A 22,640-nucleotide genomic window follows, 5' to 3' on the forward strand; every position below is an offset into this window, starting at 1 on the left:
GCATGGATTTAGCCATCAAGGAGGTAGACTGTGTCATTGAATTGATCCCTCTGGAGTTTTTAGAGAGATTAAGACCTTGCTTTGAGTCCCAGCTGCAAATACTTACCAATGGTATGACTTTTGTCAAACTACTTAATCTCTAAAACTTTTCTCCCTAACTAAACCATGAGTGACCTATGTGAGTTTATGCTAGCTCCAGACTAAAGAGTCTGGATTGATTTTTTTCCCACTGACAAGCAGTCAACATGCTTTATTTTAGGTAATAAACTCATTACTCTCCTTCAACAATAACAGCATGTTTTCTTCTTCCCATATTGCGCTGCTTGGTCCTAAGTGGAATAAATATGAAATCAATGCAGAAAAAAACATCCATGCTCTTAAATCTAAAGAATGAAAAAGAAAGTTTACTCTTTTAAGGTAGAGTTCTGTCATATTATATTCATTCATCTTGAGGGGTGGTAGGGAACAAACAGAATCAATGCTCTCCATGTTCCAGAATACAGCTCTGGTGCCTCTCTTCCTCCTCTCCCCATAGGGGTTTCAGATCTCATCCAGTCTCTCTAGCTATCCAGCTTAAAGTCTTTCCTTTTGTAAGAAGCTGTTCTTGGTTCTCCTTAATGTTAGTACCTTTCTTCTCTCCAGTTTATCCTTGGTTTCTTGTTTGTACAAGGTTGCTTTTATATTGTCTCCCCCATTTGACTGTGCGATCCCTGAGAAAAGGGATTATTTTATTATTTTTGCTTTTCTTAGAATCTAACAACTTATTGTTGCTCAGTCATTTTTCTGTTGTGTATGACTTTTCATAATCCTGTTTGGGGTTTTCTTGGCAAAGATATTAAAGTGGTTTGGCATTTCCTTCTCCAGTTCATTTTATAGATGAAAAACGGAGGCAAAGAGAGTTAAGTGACTTGCCCAAGGACCACACAGCAAGAACAAATTCAGACTCATGATGAGTCTAGGTCCAGTGCTCTCTACACTGGGCCATATAGCTGTCTATGTGCTTGGCACTTAATAATTACTTAATAGTAGATACTTAATAAATACAGATTTATTAAATTGTCTTGATTTGCTTGCTGATTTAGCAAATAAATTCATATAAATTCAAATAAAATCCCCTTTTCCTCCTGTTAATGTCCAAGTTAGAGAAAAGAGTCACTATATGCCAACTTAATGCATATAGGTTTATATTTTTAATTGTCCTAGGATTTGGGGATTTTTTTTAATGGACTAATCCTTAGTCTCTGAGGAAATACCCCTTAGTTTTGTCTTTTAAAAGACCCAGTGCTTGAAGTAGAGACCTCATTGGCACACAATCTGTTCCCTTATTTGGCCTCGGATGTCCACCCAAACAGTAGGGCTCTACTTGTTTGTAGAATTGTCCAGTTATTTTAAAGAATGAGTAATTTAATTAGAATGATCAAATTGATTTTGGGTTTAGGTCAGGGGTATACTGATAAATGTTTAATGATTAGCTCTCCAAAAAAGAAAAAAAAAGAATCTATATATAAATTTAATCTGCATTATTTACATTTTTGTCTTACCTTTATAAGTCTAAGCAATCAACAAAACAATAAATCAATCCCTGATTTACTTTTGCCAATTTCTGATATATATATATATATATATATATATATATATATATATACATATATATATATATATCCTCATTTGGAAAACTTAACAATTGGCTTTTCTGTTTGAGCCATCATGCATTTGGCACATCATGCATTTAGACCCAGCTGAAGTTTTAGCTTATTCTTATCACAGACTTATAGGTCCAAAGAGAACTGAAGAGATAATGTAGGTCAATCTAGTCCTGCCAGGGCGGGACCTTCATTAAGGCTTATTTAAATAAATAGAATTGTGCTTCCATTTTGGATAGACCACAAGGAAATACAATTACCTTCAACCTAGCTATGATCTTCTCTCCTCACTCCTGGAGGCCAGAAGAGTACCCTCCATCTTCTCCACTTCAAGCTCCACCTCAGATTATGAAGATAATTTTATTTGGAGAGCTTCTATTCGTCTGAGATTAAAAGGGTCTTGTCCTTTAATACACAGAAAGCCGCTTCTTTGATCTTGGAATTGCACACCCCTGACCCTTAACACCTATTATTTTAGCCAAAGCTGAGAAGTATTGAATTTCTCACCCTAACATGCTCATAAGCAAGAACATATAAACAGTCTTCATTAATCAGCTGGGGTATCTTTGCAAGGAATTTAAATCTTTTTTCTTCAAAATGTCCATATTTTGCTTCTAATTATGCCATTTAGAACCAGGTTGAATAAGTCTATTCTATATGACAGCCATCAAATGCTTATAAATGGTTTTCATATTGTCCAAAGTTTTCTTTTCTCCATGCTATTATTCACTTTTATTTCCTTCAACAGATCTTCATATAGCATAAACACTGGGCTTCTTACCATTTTGGTTGCCCTCCTCTGACGCTTTCTAATTTATCTGATTTTCCTAAAATATTGCAATCATAGGTGCCAGCTGGGTGGTTCAGTGGATTGAGAGCCAGGCACAGAGATGGGAGGTCCTGGGTTCAAATCTGGACTCAGAATCCTCTAGTTGTGTGACCCTGGGCAAGTCACTTAACCCCCATTGCCTAGCCCTTACCATTCTTCTTTCTTGGAACCAATACAGAGTATTGATTCTAAGGTGAAAGATAAAGGTTTTTTTAAAAGAAAATTCTGTATTCAGGAATATTTATATAGCACCTACTAAATATTATATGGTGCCTGCCAAATGCCAGGCACTGTGCTAAGCTCTCCACAAGAACCATCTCATTTGATAACAATCCTGAGAGGTAATGACTATTATTATCCCCATTTTACAATTGAGAAAACCAAGACAAACAGAAGTTAAATCACTTGCCAAAGGTTACATATCCTGTAAATGTCTGAGACTGAATTTGAACTCGGGTCTTCCTATTTCCAGGGCCAGTGCCCTATCCACTGTTCCACCTAGCTACTACTGTTTATCATCTTTCTACCTTTTTAGTCTTTATTTAGGTGGTGCAAATGTTCAATTATCATCTCCCTACTTAATTGTGGCATTCAGTTGCATATTAGTAATTTTTCATTCTGCTCATTGTAATCTAAAAAATGATGTTTATTGACTGAGAAAAGAGAAAGGAAATAAAAACTGACTGGCTCTGTCTCCTCTCCATTATCCATTGGTCTTATCCATGAGTAGTGCTCCTGTCCTTGTTATAACTTTTTATTTTCTCCATTATATCTAGAATCCCTCTTTTTGTTGTCTTTATGATGTCTCTTCATCCTTGGTGTATTCTGACATTCTTGCAGGATTAAACCACACTCATGTTTATCTTGTTGGCCTGTCTTTGGTTCCATCTTTAATATTTGTCTTTTTAAGATCTAGGTTGGTTGACAAGTTCCCTCTGCATTCACACAGCTCTCTGTAGATGGCTCCTTTTTATGGATTTATTTCTCTTTATGATTTTAAGATTTTATTCTTTATTACTTCAAAATTTCATTTCACATTATGTTAGGGGGACTACTATGGATAATGAAGCATTATCAATATTGGATCTGTATGTATCAAATGTTAGAGTATTCAAATTTTTAAAGAAAAACTAAATGAGATACAGATAGAAATATATAACAAAATAATAATAGTGGCAGACTTTAATATTCCCCTCTTAGAACTAGATGAATCTAACCAAAAAATAAACAAGAAAGAAATTAAGGAGATGAACAGAACCTTGGATAAATTAAATAAGATAGCTATCTAGAAAGCCCCCACACACCTGCATGAGGTTAGTAGTACATCTAAGCCCAAGTACACACATAATCCAAACATAGTTTCTGATAGGATAACAGTGGCTTAGAGAACATGAATATTCTGCAGAAGTTTTACCACTTAACACTCATTATAGTATGAAGCTAATCCTGCATCTCTGAGGGGTTGTGGCCCTGGAACAAAAGTTCCACTGGGTATGACCAAACTGGAAAGATTTGTTTTGAAAAGAGTATGGTCCTGGCCATATGGTTTCTGCTGCTTCAGGACCAATCTAGCAAAATATGGTCCTGGTAATATATGCTAACTGAGAACCAAATGAAATAAAATGATCAAATTAAAGGATAAAAGGAACATGGAGAAACAGGACTAATATTACATAGCTAAAGACAGCTGTGAAGTGTTTTTTAGAAAAAAAGATGGAAATATACATTATAAGCTGTAAAGTTGTTCATGTTCGTTAATCTAGGCATCCCATTACTAAGATTAGATCCTAAGGGCATTATTGAGAGGATAAAAAGTTGTGTATGTGTGGAAATATTCATGAAAACTTTGTTTGTAATGACAAAATAATTGGAAATAACACGAATGCAATGGATAGAAGAAATGGCTAAATAGCTTGTAATGTTTGAATGTAATGAATTGTGTTACAGTACTAGAAATGAAAAATATTAAAAAATAAGGAAAAAAGGGAAATATATGAAGATATGAAAAGAGAATAAAAATAAGCATACCATGATTACATTTTAAAAATAACAGCCACAAAATCAAGAGAAAAAAGTAGCCAAGTAAAACAAATCCAAAGGGAACTCAAAAATAGAGGATGTTTATATTAGCATATATATATATATTTATGTATATATTTTAGATAAAATATAAAGATTGTGGAGTTTGTGGTTTTGCAGATAATATGTTTAGTTAAATGTTTTCTTATTGGTGGTGGTTACTAAGTATATATGTTACCAAGTTTCTAGGTTAATATATATATATATATGTGTGTATATATATATATATATATATATATATATATATAGAGAGAGAGAGAGAGAGACAGAGAGAGAGAGAGAGAGAGAGAGAGACAGAGAGAGAGAGAGAGAGAGAGAGAGAGAGAGAGAGAGAGAGAGAGAAAGAGATTTCATTCTTGAGAACATCTCATCCTTCCTGGGCTGACTGTTCCTGTTAAATTTTAGCCCATTAAATCATACCAATACTATCATTTATTCTTATATGAACCTTCCTGATCAGAGCTTGATATTCTTTTATTGTAAGCTAAAATCCAAAAATCTTATCTATTATTTTAGTTAAAAAGGAAAACTATCTTTTTAGATAGCATCTCTAGCACTATATTTTATTGAGTAAGAAGAAATTTGAAAAGTAAAGACATACTAGAAGAGGAGAAAATGAATCTCAAGTATTCAACTTTTATCCTTACTCCCAACAAAATATTCAAGCAGGGGGAAAATATTCCTTGAAGTCCTATTCAGAAGCCACTCCTTCAGTGATCTATACCATATAAATTGACATATAAGTACCACAAATAATTAGATGAATGAAAGGCTTTTAAATAAAATAATCCAGGGACATAAGATATCAAATGAGATAGCATATGTAAAGCATTTTACAAATATTAAGGTTCTATATGCATACTAGGCATATCATTAATAATAAACATTTTTTTTAATGTGGGTCCATCTGGGAGGAAATTATTGCTCAGGCTTCCTAGAATTGGAGCTTGCCTAGGGTTATACTTAGGATTGAGGCAATCACCTAAAGTCAATGGCAGTATTGTTAAGTTATTAGATACATGGCAATTTTGATAAAGCAAATCTTTTGGTGCTCATAATTTGAGTAATAATTCAGATGGGAATGGAATGGCCAGAGATTGAGGAAAGTAAGAATTCAGTTATCCTTGTTAAGATCAGAGGTACTTTTTGGATATCTTTTAACCATTAAGTCTAAATTTGGTAGGACGAACATAGGATTGATTGGAAGACAGCCAATGGAATTCATATATGTACATCTGGTTCAAAGTCTCGGATAAATCCCATGGTGCCCACATTTCTATAATCAAAAATTTTTATCAGAATCTTAGAAATGGAAGGGGCCATTAGATGTGTTTTTAGACCACTTGTTTTACAGTGAGAAAACTAAGACTCAGAGAAGATAGTTGACTGGTGCAAATTCACACAGTTATTGTCAAAAGTCTGGGCAAGACTCAAGAATCAAGTGACAAATCAGTAGCCATTTCTAAGCCAGTGTCCTCATTTTCTGCATACATTTTAGACTACCAAGAAACCAGGGCTCCCTCCCATTCCTAAAAACTTGAGTGTGGACTCTTTATCATTAGGGTCTTTAGCCCCCGTGTTCATTCAGGGCCACATCTCAATGCCAGAGTTTTGAATGAGAGCTCCAAGAAACATCAATAAAAGAAAACTGTACAGAAACCAAATATAGAACAGGCTGATATGAATTAAACAAGATCTTAGATGCTTCACACAATAATTGATTTGCTCATTTGTACTTCTTTCTTTTCTTTAATCTTTCAGCAGGGCTTCAACCTTCCCACCCACTCTTTCAAATTTTCTCTGGTCTGTCTGTTGTCTTCAACTGTCTTTTCTGATCTCCCCCATTCCATCAATCATCCATAGAGAGGTACAAGTCCACACATTCTGCTACCTGGCCCTAGCTGCAAAGAAATACCACGTAGGCCCGAGTGAAGCTCTTGTTCTAAGTGTGTCTTTGATTTATTAAACACTGCTGTATAAAATTCTGCATATGTTTGGTTGGTTGGTGTTTCTGCCTCCCTCCTCCCACCTCCCCTTAAGACACCTAAAAGGAAAGAAAGGAGCTTGAGATTTGGAAGCCTTTCTCTGTTCACATTAGTTCACAGAATAAAGAGAATATTTGGAACAAAAATTCTTTTTATTTTGGGGGGGTCAGGTCTTCCTCTGAATCTCATTTTAAAATGGATAACTTCCAGACAGACAGCACAGTACCAATTCGATACAATTCAATTAGTAGGATTGTAGGAGTTTGAGCCGGTGGGGGCCTGAAAGATTGTCCAATCCAACGGCTCTATTTTGCTGATTAGCATCTTGAGATCCAGAGAAATCAAACCACTTTACCAGTGTCCCATCCATTTGGCTCTGAGGACTCCTTAATGTGGCTATCCAAACTTATTAACTACCTCTTAGTTAATAAGTTAATATATTAACAATTAACTTATTTTCTCCTGAATTCTCTTTGCCCCAAATCTATTTTTTCTTCTTCTTCTTCAGAGTAACATCTTGCCTCCTAGACCCCAAAGTCAGTTCTGCTGCTTTATGCAGATGGCCCCAGACTCTCGCAGGCTTTTAGCAGAGCCCAAGCTGTCATAAGTCTTACTAACTGGAAATGTTTTGTAGACGGTTCTAGCAATAGACAATATCTGTATCATTCAGTCTAGTCTAGATAAGAGCAGGGAGAGGCATCACCAGGATGATACGTGATATGATGGGTCACTTTCCAACTGTGACAATGTTTCACATAAATAATCTGAGAAGATCTCAAAACTACGAGACCTCTGACAAGTCTAGTCCAGTCCCACGCCGGACACATGAACTCATTCTACAATAGCCCTAACAAGCCGTTGTCCACTTGGCTTGAAGACCTCAAGTAATAAAGTTTGATTCCATCCATTTTCTAATCTTATTTGGCCAACTGATATTCACTAGTTTACCTAATTCCTCATTTATCTAGGAATAGTTAAGTTTTAACCCAAGCAGGGAATGATTATTAAAGAAAACAGGCTTTGTCAAGTAGTCAGTGAATCAGTCAACAAACACTAAAAGTTTTCTATGTGGGGAGGGAGCAGCTGGGTAGCTCAGTGGATGGAGAATCAGGTCTAGAGACAGAAGGTCCTAGGTTCAAATCTGGCCTCAGACACTCCCCAGTTGTGTGACCCTGGGCAAATCACTTAACCCCCATTGCCTAGCCCTTACCACTCTTCTGCCTTGGAGCCAATACACAGTATTGATTCTAAGACAGAAGGTAAGGGTTTAAAAAAAGTTTACTATGTGAAGGCCATAGGAAACTATTGGGTGAAAAGAATGGGATATCATATTTGAGGGAAAATATGAAGGCTAGTATCACATCATAACATATACACAGAGACCCAAAATATAGTTTCATGGCTCTGCTATTCTCATCATCGATTCATTTGTCCCTTCCTTCCATGATGATCAATAGCTAATAATGACAACTAGCATTTATAAAGTTCTTTCAGATTTATGAAGCACTTTATAGATCATATATCATTTTATCCTCCCAACATCCAAAGGACATAAATACAGTTATTTTACATATGAGGAAACTGAGGGAGAAAGAAGGTAAATGACTTGTAGCTAGTGTCTGAGACTGAATTTGAACTCATGTCTTCCTGACTCAGGGAAACAATGAGCCTGTATGGCCACTGTAATACCTATCTGCTTTATTAATGGAATTATTATAATGTATTCATAATTATTTGAATATATTATATTAATAATTAATAGAATATGCTTCTTTTCTAGATCATGTCTATTTGGGGGAAATGCAGGCATTCTCTAACAAATGAGCTTATGAATAAAACAGTGGATACTGGCTGAGATGATATGCTGATAAAACCAAAGAAGAGATTAATCCTGAGGGACAGTCCAGCAGAGGTAAATTGTAAGGAAGAACTGGGGGAAAAAAACAACAACAAAAAACAACAGATAAAAACTTCCAGCTCTGAACCAATGAAAACAGTTTTCATGAAAGGGTACTATCCTGTGAACCAACTAATCTAGACAGAAAAAAAAGTGTCAGAATCTTGAGATTTGTTTTCTCTTTTAGGTGCCCTACTTTGGCAAGGGCATGGGGATGGAGGGACGGGACAGACACTCACCAACTAAGTCTAGGCGGATTTAGCCTTGATCAATCAGTGGAGATGCTTGGGATAATGGATAACTCTCATCCTAAATGATGCTCTGTTGAGGATATCAGATCAGTAGGAGATAAGGATTCTGCCCTCCTAGAGTTTATAGTCCAACTGTAGGCACAAAATACACAATATGAACAAGCAGGCAGGCATTCATTTGTGAGGCAACATGTTGATTTATAATGGTGTAGCCTAGATCAGGATATAGGTTCTGGGTGTGCACAAAGAAGGGAATATCAACTTGTAGAGGAATTCAGAAAAACTTTATGGAAGAAGTGAGTCGTGAGATGAGTTTTAAAGGAAATGTAGGATTTGGGCTGGTGTGGAGGCAGCATGATGGAATGGAAAAGAGCCTTGGACTTTGGTGTCAGAAGAACTGGGTTTGAGTCCAGGTTATTTTAATTACTAGCAGGATGACTTTAGACCCATTATTTTGCCAGAATCTCAGTTGCCACATTTGGACAATGGAAATATGATGATATTTGTAGTCTAAGCATCATAATGTTATTCGAAAGATCGATTGAGATAATGTGTGTCTACCCAGATAGTGTTGTGTATCCTCTGCCCACCTCCACCCCCCAGACATTCCTTTCTGTAAGGCTTGTATTGGCTTATCCGTGAATATGTTTTTTTTCCTTCCCAATGAAAATATAGGTTCTCTAAGGGCAGAAACTGTTTTGTATTCTTGTCTTTGTACCCCTTTCACCTAGCACAGTACCCTACAAATAGCAGATAAATAATAAATGCCTGTTTGAATTCAATTGTAAAGTGAATTGTCACTTATAGCTTTAGAATATTACTCCCTTTTAAGAAAAGGGAAAGACATTTTTATGATAACCTGCATTTTCTTGAATTTCACCTGAAGACAGATTCTTTCTTAAAGGATACATAATAAATGAATGAATGAATATCTTTTACTTTCCATATCCATAATTCTTCATTAAAGATCTCTCTGTGATTCCCTTTCTAGATGACTATGTTTAAGGTAAATATCTATATTAAAATTTCTGGAAGGGTATTCTGGTAGCTTCTGTTTCTCCTTTTTTATAGATTATTTCTATTATAGTGACATCATCAGGATTTAAAAAAAAATATGATTTCCCACACAGACAGGGTGAGAAATAATTTGTTTTTATCATGGTTTATCAACCTATAAGGGGAAAAATCAACTGCTGGAAACCTATAATTTTCAAGGCTTAGGACTTCAAAGTCAGGAGACTTTTGAGGAGCTTTTAGGTATGTCTGAGATTTTCTTTTCTGCTCCTGAGCCCAGAGCCCCCAATAATGCCTGTCCAGCTTCCTTATTTTTTTTTTAACTCTTTTATCTGCAAGTCAGAGAGTAGCATCTCTGGAGGAAGAGTGAGCAAGTCAAGCTATGCCTGCCTCTGGGACTTACCAGCTGTGGTCAAAGGGGCATGATGGCCTTTCCTTGATGAGATGAAGATGTTCCTACTTCATCTACCAGTATCATTGACCTCAAGGACACCGGAAACAGGGTCAATTTGCCAAGAGAGCAAATTTTGCATGGGGTTCTTATGAGCCTACCAGAACTAACTAATCAGCTTAAAAAATATCTATATTTTTAAGAGAGAACTTATACCTTAAGATTTACATTAGGCTAGATAGTTCCTGGAGTCCTACTCAATTACTCTGAAATCAGTATTCAGAAAGATTGCCTTGCTCCAGTTGCTATTGCACTTTACCTAGGAACACAGATAATAGGATTTTGGAATTCTGTGATTTAGATCAGAGGGGGACCTTTCAAAGTACCTAGGCCAATCTTCTCATTTTGCAGATAAGAAAATTGTGGACCAGAGGTGAACATGACCTACCTGAGGTCATACAATTAGCAAGTAGAATTTGGGAACAGGTTTTTCTATCTTCAAATCCAGTAATATTTCCACTGTACCAGAAGAGTTTTAAATATTTTCAGAACTGGAAGGATCTGTGGGATAATTGGATGTCAACCTTCAAGGGAATTGCTTTGAAAGAGAGGACAATCACCTGTATATGTGATTTTGGCCATGTCTGTTGAACAAATCAACCTCTCTTTATAGTTAGAGCTGTCCAACTATCTCTACTTATTAACAATGCTAACTTGAAGGAGAGATACTATCTAAGGTCCCCTCAGCTTGAAAGTCAATAAATTAGAGAAACACAGATTTTGAGAGTTCAAGGAGAACTTGTGGCCATTTCAGTCCACTCATATCCTGAAAATGAATCCCTTTGACGATATGCCTAACAAATAGTTATCCAACTTCTAATCAAATACCTATATTAAAGGGGAACACATCACCTTTCAAGACATCCCATTTGATTTTCTAGGTAACTTTGGTTGTTAGGAAGGTTTTCCTTATATCAAACCTAAATTTACTTCTTTGCACATTCTACCCATTCCTCTGCTTTTTGTACTCTGGGGACAAGAAGAAATCTAATTCCTCCACAGGACAATCTTCCAATTATGTGAACATAGCTATCATGTCCCCCATGAGTCTTCTCTTTTCCAAGTTTAATGGCCCTTGATCTTTTAACGGATTTTTTAGAGTATAATATAAAAGAGCCTTCCCCATCCTGGCTCCTTTCCTATAGATGTTCATTGGATAAAATCCTATGCCCCGATGAATGTTAGATCTAGAAGGAATTAGAATTCAGGTCTTCTACAGAAGAAAAACAATTGCTCAATCACAAGGGTCAATAGGGATATGATTGGGGATATAGATTCTAAATGATCACCCTAGTGAAAATATTAATGGTATGGAAATGGGACTTGATTAATGATACATGTAAAACCCAGAGGAATTGCATGTTGGCTACAGGAAGGGACTTTGAAGGAGAGCAGGGAAAGAACATGAATCTTGTAACCATGGAAAAGTATTCTAAATTAATTAAATACAATTTTCCAAAAAATGCAAAAAAAAAATTCAGGTCTTCTGATTCTAGTTAAGGGCTCTTTCCTTTAGACCATAGTTTCATAGATTTAGAACTAAAAGAAATCCAAGAAGTCCACCCCTCTAATTTTACAGAAGAGGAAATTGGGGATCAGACTAGTGAAGTGAGTTGTCTGAGGTCACATGGCTCATTAGTTACAGATATCCAAGTTCTAGTTCAAATCTCCCACTAACTTCCTTTGGCAAGTTATTTCTCTTTTCCTGATTCTTTCAGCTCTGAGTCCAAATGCATCAAAATAATGTAAGATTTATTGACTCAAATTATTTTTTGTATTATTTGCATCTGTGGCCTTAGAGGAGGACTGAAAGACCAGACAGGGTGGAAACAATGGGAATGTCAGTCAATTGAAGGGAAAGCTTTAGATTGCAAATCAGGTTTCCCTTGATAAAGCTGAGAAACCTATTTGAAACCAAAGTAGAAACAAAGAAGAAAAGAAAGTTAAAATCAGATCCTTTGTAAAGATAATCTCTTGCTTGAAGATATGGATTGAAATCTTTTCTTCTCCGGGTGAAACATTCCCAGGTCCTTCAATCTTTCCTCTGATATATTTTCAAATCCTCTCACATATCTGGTCACCATTTTCTCAATATGTCTCTTTCATAAAATAGAGAAATAGGGGTAGGAGTGGGTTTAAATCTTAGTCCTGGAGAACAGATGATGGCACATGCTCTTCTTTATAGAGAAAAGCATCCAGAAAATGCACAAACTACACATACTGTCAGATGTGGTTTTTTGGTCCCAACACGTTTTGCTTAATTTGCTTTCCTTTGTCATGAGGGAATGCTCTTTGGAGGGGAGATATATGGGGAAATAAATGTTATAAACAAAAAATTAGCAATATAAGTAATACAAATAAAGACAATAATCTATCAAGTCAAGTGATGTTTATCTATATGATGGTGTTATCACTAGCAATCTGTACATACAGTAGTGTGACAGAGAATGAGGAGAGACAATGATAGAGACAGAGAGGGAAAGAAAGAAAGAAAGAAAGAAAGAAAGAAAGAAAGAAAGAAAGAAAGAAAGAAAGAAAGAAAGAAAGAAAGAAAGAAAGAAAGAAAGAAAGAAAGAAAGAAAGAAAGAAAGAAAGAAAGAAAGAAAAGGAAGAAAGGAAGAAAGAAAGGAAGGAAGGAAGGAAGGAAGGAAGGAAGGAAGAAAAGAAAGAAAGAAAGAAAGAAAGAAAGAAAGAAAGAAGAAAGAAAGAAAGAAAGAAAGAAAGAAAGAAAGAAAGAAAGAAAGAAAGAAAAGAAAGAAAGAAAGAAAGGAAGAAAGGAAGAAAGGAAGAAAGGAAGAAAGGAAGGAAGGAAGGAAGGAAGGAAGGAAGGAAGGAAGGAAGGAAGGAAGGAAGGAAGGAAGGAAGGAAGGAAGAAGAAGAAAGAAAGAAAGAAAGAAAGAAAAGAAAGAAAGAAAGAAAGAAAGAAAGAAAGAAAGGAAAGAAAGAAAGAAAGAAAGAAAGAAAGAAAGAAAGGAAAGGAAAGAAGAAAGGAAGAAAGGAAGAAAGGAAGAAAGGAAGAAAGGAAGGAAGGAAGGAAGGAAGAAGGAAGGAAGGAAGGAAGGAAGGAAGGAAGGAAGGAAGGAAGAAGGAAGAAGAAAGAAAGAAAGAAAGAAAGAAAGAAGAAAGAAAGAAAGAAAGAAAGAAAGAAAGAAAGAAAGAAAGAAAGAAAGAAAGAAAGAAAGAAAGAAAGAAAGAAAGAAAGAAAGAAAGAAAGAAAGAAAGAAAGGAAGGAAGGAAGGAAGGAAGGAAGGAAGGAAGGGAGAAAATCATTATTTTAGAGCTAGCAAGGACTTTAACAATAATTCACTCAAACCCTCTCATTTTAGAGATTGGGAAATTGGCCCAACAGGTATATGTCTCTGTATATTGTATTAAAAGAAGCATAGTATAGTGGATACTAAGCTAGCATTGAAGTCATCTTTGAGAGCTAGGTTCAAGGCTCAACTTTGACATATATAGATTGTGATCCTGGTTAAATCCTTTAACCTCTTAGCACTCTAGGCTACTGTCTAAAACTGTAAATAGCTGAGAAGGTACCCATCTGCATTACTTGGGGGATTTCCATTTCCTGGGAATATCTTATTCTGATGAAACAACAGCTCATCCCTGCCTCTATGATTGCATTGAGAAGTAGCATGGTGTGTATGTGGCTGGCAATGGGTTGGCCACAAGTAAGAGTAACCTGGATTCACCCTGACTCATACTGACTATTACTAGGCCAGTCCCTTAACCTCTCCAGGTCCCCAGACATCTCTCTAAGACTATAAGTTACAGAACAGCTGCATAGGTAGAAAGAGGAGCCTCTTGTACCTGATGGAAACAATAGGACTCATTCCATACTCCCAAAAGTTGGTGTTACTCACTAGCTGTGTTTATAATACACGTGAAGTATATATGTGTGAGTCTACCTCTTATTCAAATCAATCTGGTTTTATAAGCATTTATTAAGCCTTCCCAAATATTTACATATTCATGTAAATACAAACCTGGTGCTAGGACCTGGGGATACAAAGAAAAAATACAAAATTATTTCTACTTTCAGAGAGTTTATATCCATTGGGGGAAGTTACACATACAAAGAATATGAATATTAAAAACACACATGGTAGTCTCAGAGAGAAAGCAATAAGAAATGGAAGGATTTGAAATTGTATTATTAATTTCTAAATTCTATTTATTAATCCAAAAAATCTATTAGTAAACAGAATGTGAGGTTTGAGTTAAACTTCTTGAAAGGAGACAGAGATTCCAAGAGATGAAGGATTTAGCAGTCTTTAAATCTCATGATTTTTCAACCTGGGAGGGAACTTTGAGATTATTTAATCTAGTCCTTTCATTTTAGAAGTGGGAAAATAGCCCAAATTCAGGTTTCTGATTGTCGTGTGATAATGGGGGATGCTGGACGGGCATCTTGGATAGAAGAATAGTCTAGAAAAGGACATAGGGGTTACTCTAGAGATGATATCTCTCTTATTTATTCAGAATCTCTTCAGATATTTAAACTTAATCAGCACTTATCCTTAGAGCTAAATAAATACCCTGTGAAATAGCAGTGTCAATAAGGGGGAATTTGTCAACAATTCCCTGAGAATGATTACCTACAAACTGATACAAAATCCACAGAACGCTAAAAGTGAGCCTCCCCTGAAACATAGCAATGGGTAATTAATGGGCAATATCTGGATGCAGCTCTGGTAGCTCCATTAGCTTTTGCACAGGTCTCCACCATTGCCTACTCATTTTGTTTCAAAAGCCACTTCTATGTGAGAGAAAATTCATCAGCCTCAACTGTTATACTCATCACATGAGAAAGTGATCAATGTGCTCTCAGCAACAAAACTAATGATTCATTATGCATGCACGCTGGCTGGAACCTCCATTTAATCGTTCTGCTCAATTACCTAAAACCCAAAGGTAGGTGAATAGAGTACAATATTTACACGTCTGGGCTATTATGCATAAGTCAAACTCCAATGTTGTTGTTGTTGCTGTTTTTCCTTTCTAGGGTATCTGGATGCAGCCCCACCTCAATCTGAGTGGAAATGATCTCTCCTTCCTTGAATTTCTCATTGCACTTTGTCTGGCTCTCTTGCCTTTGTCACATTCTACTTTGGATGAACACTTATTTGTACACATGTCTTGCGTCTCTCTACTTTACTTAGAGTATAAATTCCTTGAGGGCAAAACCAGAACTATAACTAGAAATTTTATCACAAATCACATCCTGGGCGAGCAGCATAAAAATATGTCCTTGAATCAACTTTAGAATGAATTCAATTGAGAGGAAGGAGATGAGACCAGACCCTGGAAGAGCAAAAGTTCTCTAGGGAAGGGTGGAGTGAAAAGGGTTAATGGTAGTATCTTAGAGTTTACTATTTTAAATAATAATGAAATTAAACTTGGTAACTGAGTTAGCAAGGTGTTAAGCTCAGTTGTCTCTGCTGTCAGCATCTCCTAATTTTGATGCCCAAAGGCAAAGCTTTAGTGCCCTGCCCTAGTTACAACTGTAACAAGGACTGTATAATTTTTTATCATTGCTTTCCCTATGCTGAGTGCAGTGCCTTATATGTAGCAAGTGGTCAATAAAATTTGATTCAATTGAATTCTTGTATTTATTTATTTGTTTACTTATTTATATTATATATTATAAATATTTATATTTTATACTCAAGTAACCTTCAGAGACCCTCAGATGTCCTATCTCCATATTTTTTTTCAGAACAATCACACCAATTAAACTCCTCCTAAGAATTTGTTTATATGAAGTACCTTTCTGAAATTGCCTTGCCTCTAGCATCTCTGGAACACCTTCTCTGGCGTATATTGAAACCAAGCAAGAAGAGACAGTCAAACCAGGAGTGGCTCACCCATTGATCTACCAAACATTTAGAGGCAGTAGATCCAAAGAATCCAGAGCTAGATGAGAATTTAGAGAATATTTATGAAACCCAATCACTTAACTTCTAACAATTCGCGGGCCCCTAGAAGGTTATTGTATATAAGACTACAAGGATCTGTGATCTAGGTGAGCCAAAGCAGTCAGTTAAGAGCAAAGAGGGTTGAGTAAGGCTGACAATAGCCTGGATCTGGGTCAGAAAGGGATGGAATCAAACCTCTAGGGCTGGAGGAAATGAATGGTACCACTGAGATCAGTTGTGACCAGAAGTAGAAGCTGTTTGTCTTTCCTACTCTTTATATTATAGCTTCATTCCAATTTATCTTTCCAAACTGATTTATCATTACCCACCCTGATATAATAGCAATAATAACAAGCACTTATATGGGGCTTTAAGGTTGGCCAAATGTCTTACATATGTTGTAAAATCTGACCCTCAAAATAACTCAGTGAGGTAGGTGCTATTATTATCTTCATTTTACAGATAAGGAAACTGAGGATGAAAGAAATGAGTGACTTGCCAAGGTCACATACCCAAGTTAATGGAGAACTCAAATGTTCCTGATTGCAACTCAATTCCTTCCTAGGTCACTACCAATTATATCACTTCTATTTCTATGTTCCAGGCAAACTGACCTACAGGATATAAACCACATTTTCATTTATCTCTTTATCATTATTCTACAACCCTCAGAGTTACAGTACTCTCAAATCCAGTTTGTCTCCAACCCTAATCTAGAAGAAGAAACTGAATTCAGAGGTTAAGAGAGTCAGTCATGGCCATACCACCAATAAGTATCTGAGGAAGGACTTGAACCCAGATTTTCTGACTCTTAGTGCAGCCCTCTGTCTACTGTGTTGGCTTTTTCTGGGAAAAAAAAAAGTCCTAAAAGATATACAACTAAGGATCAATTAGTGTGTGTGTGTGTGCAAAAAAAAAAATCCAGTAAACCTTTAACCTGAGGGCATTGCAACTGTAAAAAAGAGTGTGATACTTTATGTTCACGATTGCAAACCCAAGTCAAGAAGAAATGGACACTTTTGTCAGTATTTTCTGTTTTAAAAGATGGTAAAGTTGATGTTAGGAGGATTCTGGATGAGGAGTTATGGCTTTAATTGGGTTCTATCTATACTACTTAGTTGTTTACAAGTTCCTCCCCCCCCCCCAGAATGGATGTTTTTTTAATTGTTGCCTTTCTATTGCTAGCCCCTAGCACAGTGCCTTAAATTTGGTAAATGCTTGTTGAATTGAGCTGAATTGAACTGAGTCAATCAATCAACTAATTAATTAAAAACATGAATTAGGGGCAGCTAAGTGGCACAACAAATAGAGCCAGGCCTGGAGTGGGAAAGTACTTAAGTTCAAATCTGATCTCAGATACTTCCTATCTGTGTGACTCTGTGAGTCATTTGACCTCATCTACTTAGTCCTTGCCTTTCTGTTTTAGAATTGTTACTAAGACAGAAAGTAAGAGTTTTTATAAAACAACAACAACACGAATTAAGCTCCTAGGATAAGGAAATAGCTATGTGGTTCAGTGGATAGAGACCTGTACTTAGAGACAAGAAGATCTGAGTTCAAATCCAGACTCAGAAACTTACTAGCTATGTGACCCTGGGCAATCCTCTTTGTCTCATATCCTCTTCCATCAAATGAGCTAAAGAAGGAAATAGTAAATCATTATCTCTGCCAACACACACACACACACACAAACAGGGTCATGAAGAATTGGAACCAACTAAACAATATTGTAAATTATCTATAAAGCATTGTGTCAAAGTGAAAAGGACAAAAATCAGTGCCTGAATTCCTGCCCTCAGAAAACTCTCTTTATAACAGGGGGAGACAACATGTAAATAATCAGTTATATAAAAGATAGATCCAGGGTATATGGGAGCAATCTTAGAGGAAAAGACTCCCAGGAGAGTTCTAGGCCTCTTTTGACAGTCTGGTGAAGCGAACGAACCTCAGAATATTGTTTTTAAATGCTAAAATAAAATATATAGTAATAAAAGGAAAATCAGTTACATTGAAATAGCTTTCAAACTATTTTTTAAAATTCATGAACCCAAACTTAAGAACCACCAGAAAGTGGAGGAACCGAGAAAGAACTCCTGCAGGAGATGAGATTTGAAGAAAGACTTGAAGCCAGGGAAACTAAATGAAGAATTGTTTTAAGAATTTTTAAAGAGTATTGGTACTTGGTTAGGCAAATTTCTTTTATGGGAAAAATTCACTTGGGTGAAACGTCCCTTTTTCTAACAATGCAGATTTTTGAGCCTTTCCTTTCCTTTGAAAAATTACTCTTCAGGCTGACTAATAGTGTACTGAGCTCAATTCAATGATAGTGGCCAAGCATGGGAGCATTGATGACAATGATGTTTTCTTCCTGGCTTCTATTTTGATCTGATCTGCAGATTTATGTCATGTGTTGCAGGAAAATAAATGTGGACTTTCTGTTGGAAATTAATTTGCTCAGGAGTCACCTAAACAGAATTAGTCAATAGTTTTGTTTTTTTTTTCCTTTCTAAAAGCTTTAAAAAAGCAAACATCTAATTCTGACTTTTCTTATGAAAATATCTCCTCTTTCTCAGGAAGAAAATGTACAAATAACTCTGAAAAGTTAAAGAGGGAAGGGAAATAGCAATGTAGGCATCTAGTGTGCCACTATCTTTTCACTTACTGAAGAACAGAAGAGTGTATGACATGGTAGAAGAATAGTGGCACTTAAGTTGGAAGATTTCTTCTAGACTTTGAATTCTGCCATTTACTACCTATGTGACCTTGAGTAATCAATTAGTTAATCAGAAAGCATTTACTAAATACTATGTGAAAGGCAGCTGCCTAGATTCTGGAGATTCAAAGCCAAAAGCCAAAAATGAAACAATGCTTGCCCTCGAGGAGTTTACATTCCACATAAGACAGCATGTAGAGAAATAAACATATGCAAAATAAATACAAGGTAAGTTCTTGAGACACTAATAGCTGGGGATCAGGAAGGATTTTGAGTAGGGGGTCTTCCTACTTTTTCCTTTCTACCAATATTATAACTAAAAGGAGAATAAAAAGAGACCTTTTTTTGTTGTTGTCCTAAGCTTCCTTTGCTAGTCTTGGTTCCTTTTGAACAAGACTTTGCTGTACTCCTATATTTATCTTCTATGACAAAGTCTTGTTTCTTACTCCAACACTTATCTTTTTTAAAAATGTCAGTTGGTTGACATTCTGGAGAGCAATTTGGAACTATTCCCCCAAGACTCTAAAACTGTTCATACCCTTTGATCTAGCAACACAACTAGTACGTCTGTATCTTAAAGAATTCATAAAAAGGAAAAAGAACCTACTTGTGCAAAAATATTTATTGCAGCTGTTTGTTTTTTTGGTGGTGGCAAAAAACTGGAAATTGAGGAATTGTCCATCAACTGGGGAATGGCTGAACAAGTTATGGTTTATTATTTTAATAGAATACTTTTGTGCTACAAGAAATGACTAGCAGGATGATTTTGGAAAAATCTAGAAAGACTTACATGAACTGATACAAAATGAAGTGAGCAGAACTAGAAGAACATTATACACAATTACAGCAATACTTTTTGATGAACAACTATGAATGACCTAGTTATTCTCAGCAATGCCATGATCCGAGACAATCTCAGAGACTTCTGACAAAAAAATGCTATTTGCCCTCAGAGAAGGAACTGATGGAATCTGAATGCAGACTGAAATATTATTTTCAAACATATTGAAACAATATTTCACCTTTTTTTTCCATTTAAGATCGCTTTCCCCAAATGACTAATATGGGAAAATGTTTTATGTGATTGCATATGTAAAATGTATATCATATTGCTTACTCTCTCAAGGAGGAAGGAGGGTTGAGAGAGAGAGAGAGAGAGAGAGAGAGAGAGAGAGAGAGAGAGAGAGAGAGAGAGAGAGAAGATAGAGAATAGAGAATTTTGGAACTCAAAATTAAAAAAAATTTAATTGTTTTTAAAAGTAATTGGGAAACAAAATTTTATTTTGAAAAATATCAGTTGGAGAAAGCAATTTATATCTTGTAACCTCAGTTTCCTTATCTGTAAAGTGGGGATAGCTACATTTCACATGTGAGGTTCCAAAAAGATAATGTGCATAAGAAGCTTCAATAGCTCCATACATCTATGATCTTACTTCCATAAATAGAGATCAAACCCCATCCATACTTTCGCAGAACTTATTCTATTGTCCATCTTCTCCCATAAATCCTGCGCCAAGGATTTACCCCTTGTTCTGGAGAAGTGGGGCTGGAGAGGGATGAGGGGAAAGGGAGCTTCTTCCTCCAGGACTTTTGACCTACACTGGCACCAAAGTAATCCTGGGTCTGCCCCGTCTCTGCAATTCAACTAGGTAAATTTCAATTATTGTTATTATTATCATCCTTCCTTATTGCACAGAGTTGTTGTAAGGATCAAATGAGATCATGCTGCGAAGGGGCTATGCAATTCTAAAACAGAGGTGGACTAATGTTATCTTACAAGGGTAAAAATGAGAGCATCCTCTACGGCGGCAATAGTCATTCTCCTGCTGTCTACTCATAATATATTTGCTTAAGCCCGGAGCTCTCCAATTCAGAAGAGTCATTACAGGGCTTCAAGAAGAGAGAATCCGCTTGAATTTCACGAGAGCGTCTGACTCACCCAAGTTTCAGTCAGGGAGCGCGCCTCAGCTAACCGTCGTGTGCCCGGAGAAAGCAATGGAGCTCAGCAGAAAGCTTGCTCAGTTTGGAGGCACAAAACCCGGGTTTAAATTCAGACGCTGCCACCTACTACTTGTGACTTTGGGCCAGTCATTTACCCTTGTCTGTCTTCCGTTTTCTCAGCTATCAAAGGTGGGGGATTACAGTGGGGGATCCCAAGGTTCCTTCTGGTTTTTAGTCAGCGGCGTTCTGTGAGAGTGTAACGGTTTCCCCTGGGCTGATGGGTGGACAAGCTAAGAAAGGATCAGCCTTTACGAGAGCGCAACCAGCCTCACCGCTGGCTCCCTGTTGGCTTATTGCCTCGAGAGGAGGCTTTCGTTATCTGTGGATGGCTGCTTGTGTTTGTGTTTGTGTGCCTGGGAGTGTGTGATGTAGAGAGAAATACACATATGTATAGAATGTGCTTATACATATATGTCTGTGTGAAAATATGTGCATATACATGTCTCTCTAGGAATATATGTGCATGTATACATGCATATATGAAAACGGCTGTGTAGATCATATTCATGTGTATATACATGTGGGAAAATCTACGTGCATATGTCTCTAAATATATGTGTGTATGGTATAGGTATGTATGTATTTGTGTATGAAAATACATGTGTGTATATGTGTCTATATGTATGTGTGCAGATTGAGTGTGTGTATGTATATGTGTAGATACATGAAAACATGTGTATATATGTGTCTATAAGAATATGTATCTCTCTCTAAATATATGTGTTCATATTGAGTGTATAGATATACATATGTGTATATGCATGAAATATGTGTATACATGTGTCTATAAGTATACGTGTACATGTATGTCTCCATATAAATATATGCGTGCACATTGGGCATATTCATGTAGATATACATATATGTAAATATGTGTCTCTATAGGCATAGATATGAAAATATGTGTGTATATTATGTGTACGCATATTTGTGTATGTCTAAAATATTGTGCATAGGTGTCTCTACAAATATGTATGCACATACATAAAATAGGTCTATTAATATGTGTACCTATCATGTGAGTGCATGTATGTATAACACATGTATACATCTCTACAAATATGTGTGCATGTATGTCTGTGAAATTACGCGTTTATAAACATGTCTATCATGTGAGTATGTGTTCACATATGTAGGAAAATATATGTAAACATGTATCTCAAAAATATGTGTATATACATGTGTGCATGTGTGAAAATGTTTTCTATAAATATGTGTGTGTCGTGTGTTTATGCATATGTGTATATGAAAATCTATCTCTAAGTAAATGTGTATATATCATGTGAATATGGATATATATGTGTATGAAAGTGTCTCCATAAATATGCATGTGTATATTGTGTGTATACATAACATGTATGAAAATATAGCTACATGCTTGCATATATATTATGTGAATGTGCATAGAATATATGTGTATTGTAAAAATACATGTGCCTATATCTCTCTATAAAGACATGTGCCCATAGCATGTGAGCACAATACATGTGTCTTCATATAGGAAACTATGTGGATCTTTTCATGTATATACAATGCATGTGCATGTTCATGTGTGTGTATATATGTGTGCATGCATGTAACATGCACCCATGTCAACATGCCGGGTTTCCTTCTCCCTGCCCTTCAACCCGGGGCTCCCGAGACCCTTTCTCTGAGTCTCAGCCTGTGCAGATGTCTCCCCCAAGCTATAACAAAGATCTGGCTTAGCCTGAGAGGGCTTCGGAGGCTTTGAAGGGAGACAAGATCTCCATCCAGGCAGTTCTAGGGAGATTACTTTGCTCTGAACAGATAACTCAATACAAAGAAAAGGAAGAAAAAGCAGAGGGGTGGAGAGAACGGGAGGGGAAGGAGGGGGAGAC

General features: G+C 36.3%; 1 protein-coding gene across 4 annotated transcripts in view; it reads right to left on the minus strand.

The window, feature by feature from the left end:
- HABP2 (hyaluronan binding protein 2) overlaps positions 1-20,858 on the minus strand; it is an 84,120-nt gene extending 63,262 nt beyond the window's left edge. For 2 of the 4 annotated variants that reach the window (XM_016427786.2, XM_007478981.3), the window contains exons 1-2: positions 20,720-20,854; positions 8,673-8,816 (exon numbers count right to left, since the gene is read on the minus strand). The gene's annotated coding sequence lies outside the window, so the exon portion shown is untranslated. Of the gene's footprint in view, positions 1-8,672; positions 8,817-20,719 lie in introns of all 4 variants that reach the window. The other 2 variants (XM_001377787.4, XM_056803800.1) reach the window with 2 other exon arrangements.
- Positions 20,859-22,640: the final 1,782 nt, after the last annotated feature.

The sequence above is a fragment of the Monodelphis domestica genome, chromosome 1 (assembly GCF_027887165.1).
Source record: "Monodelphis domestica isolate mMonDom1 chromosome 1, mMonDom1.pri, whole genome shotgun sequence".
NCBI lineage: Eukaryota > Metazoa > Chordata > Mammalia > Didelphimorphia > Didelphidae > Monodelphis > Monodelphis domestica.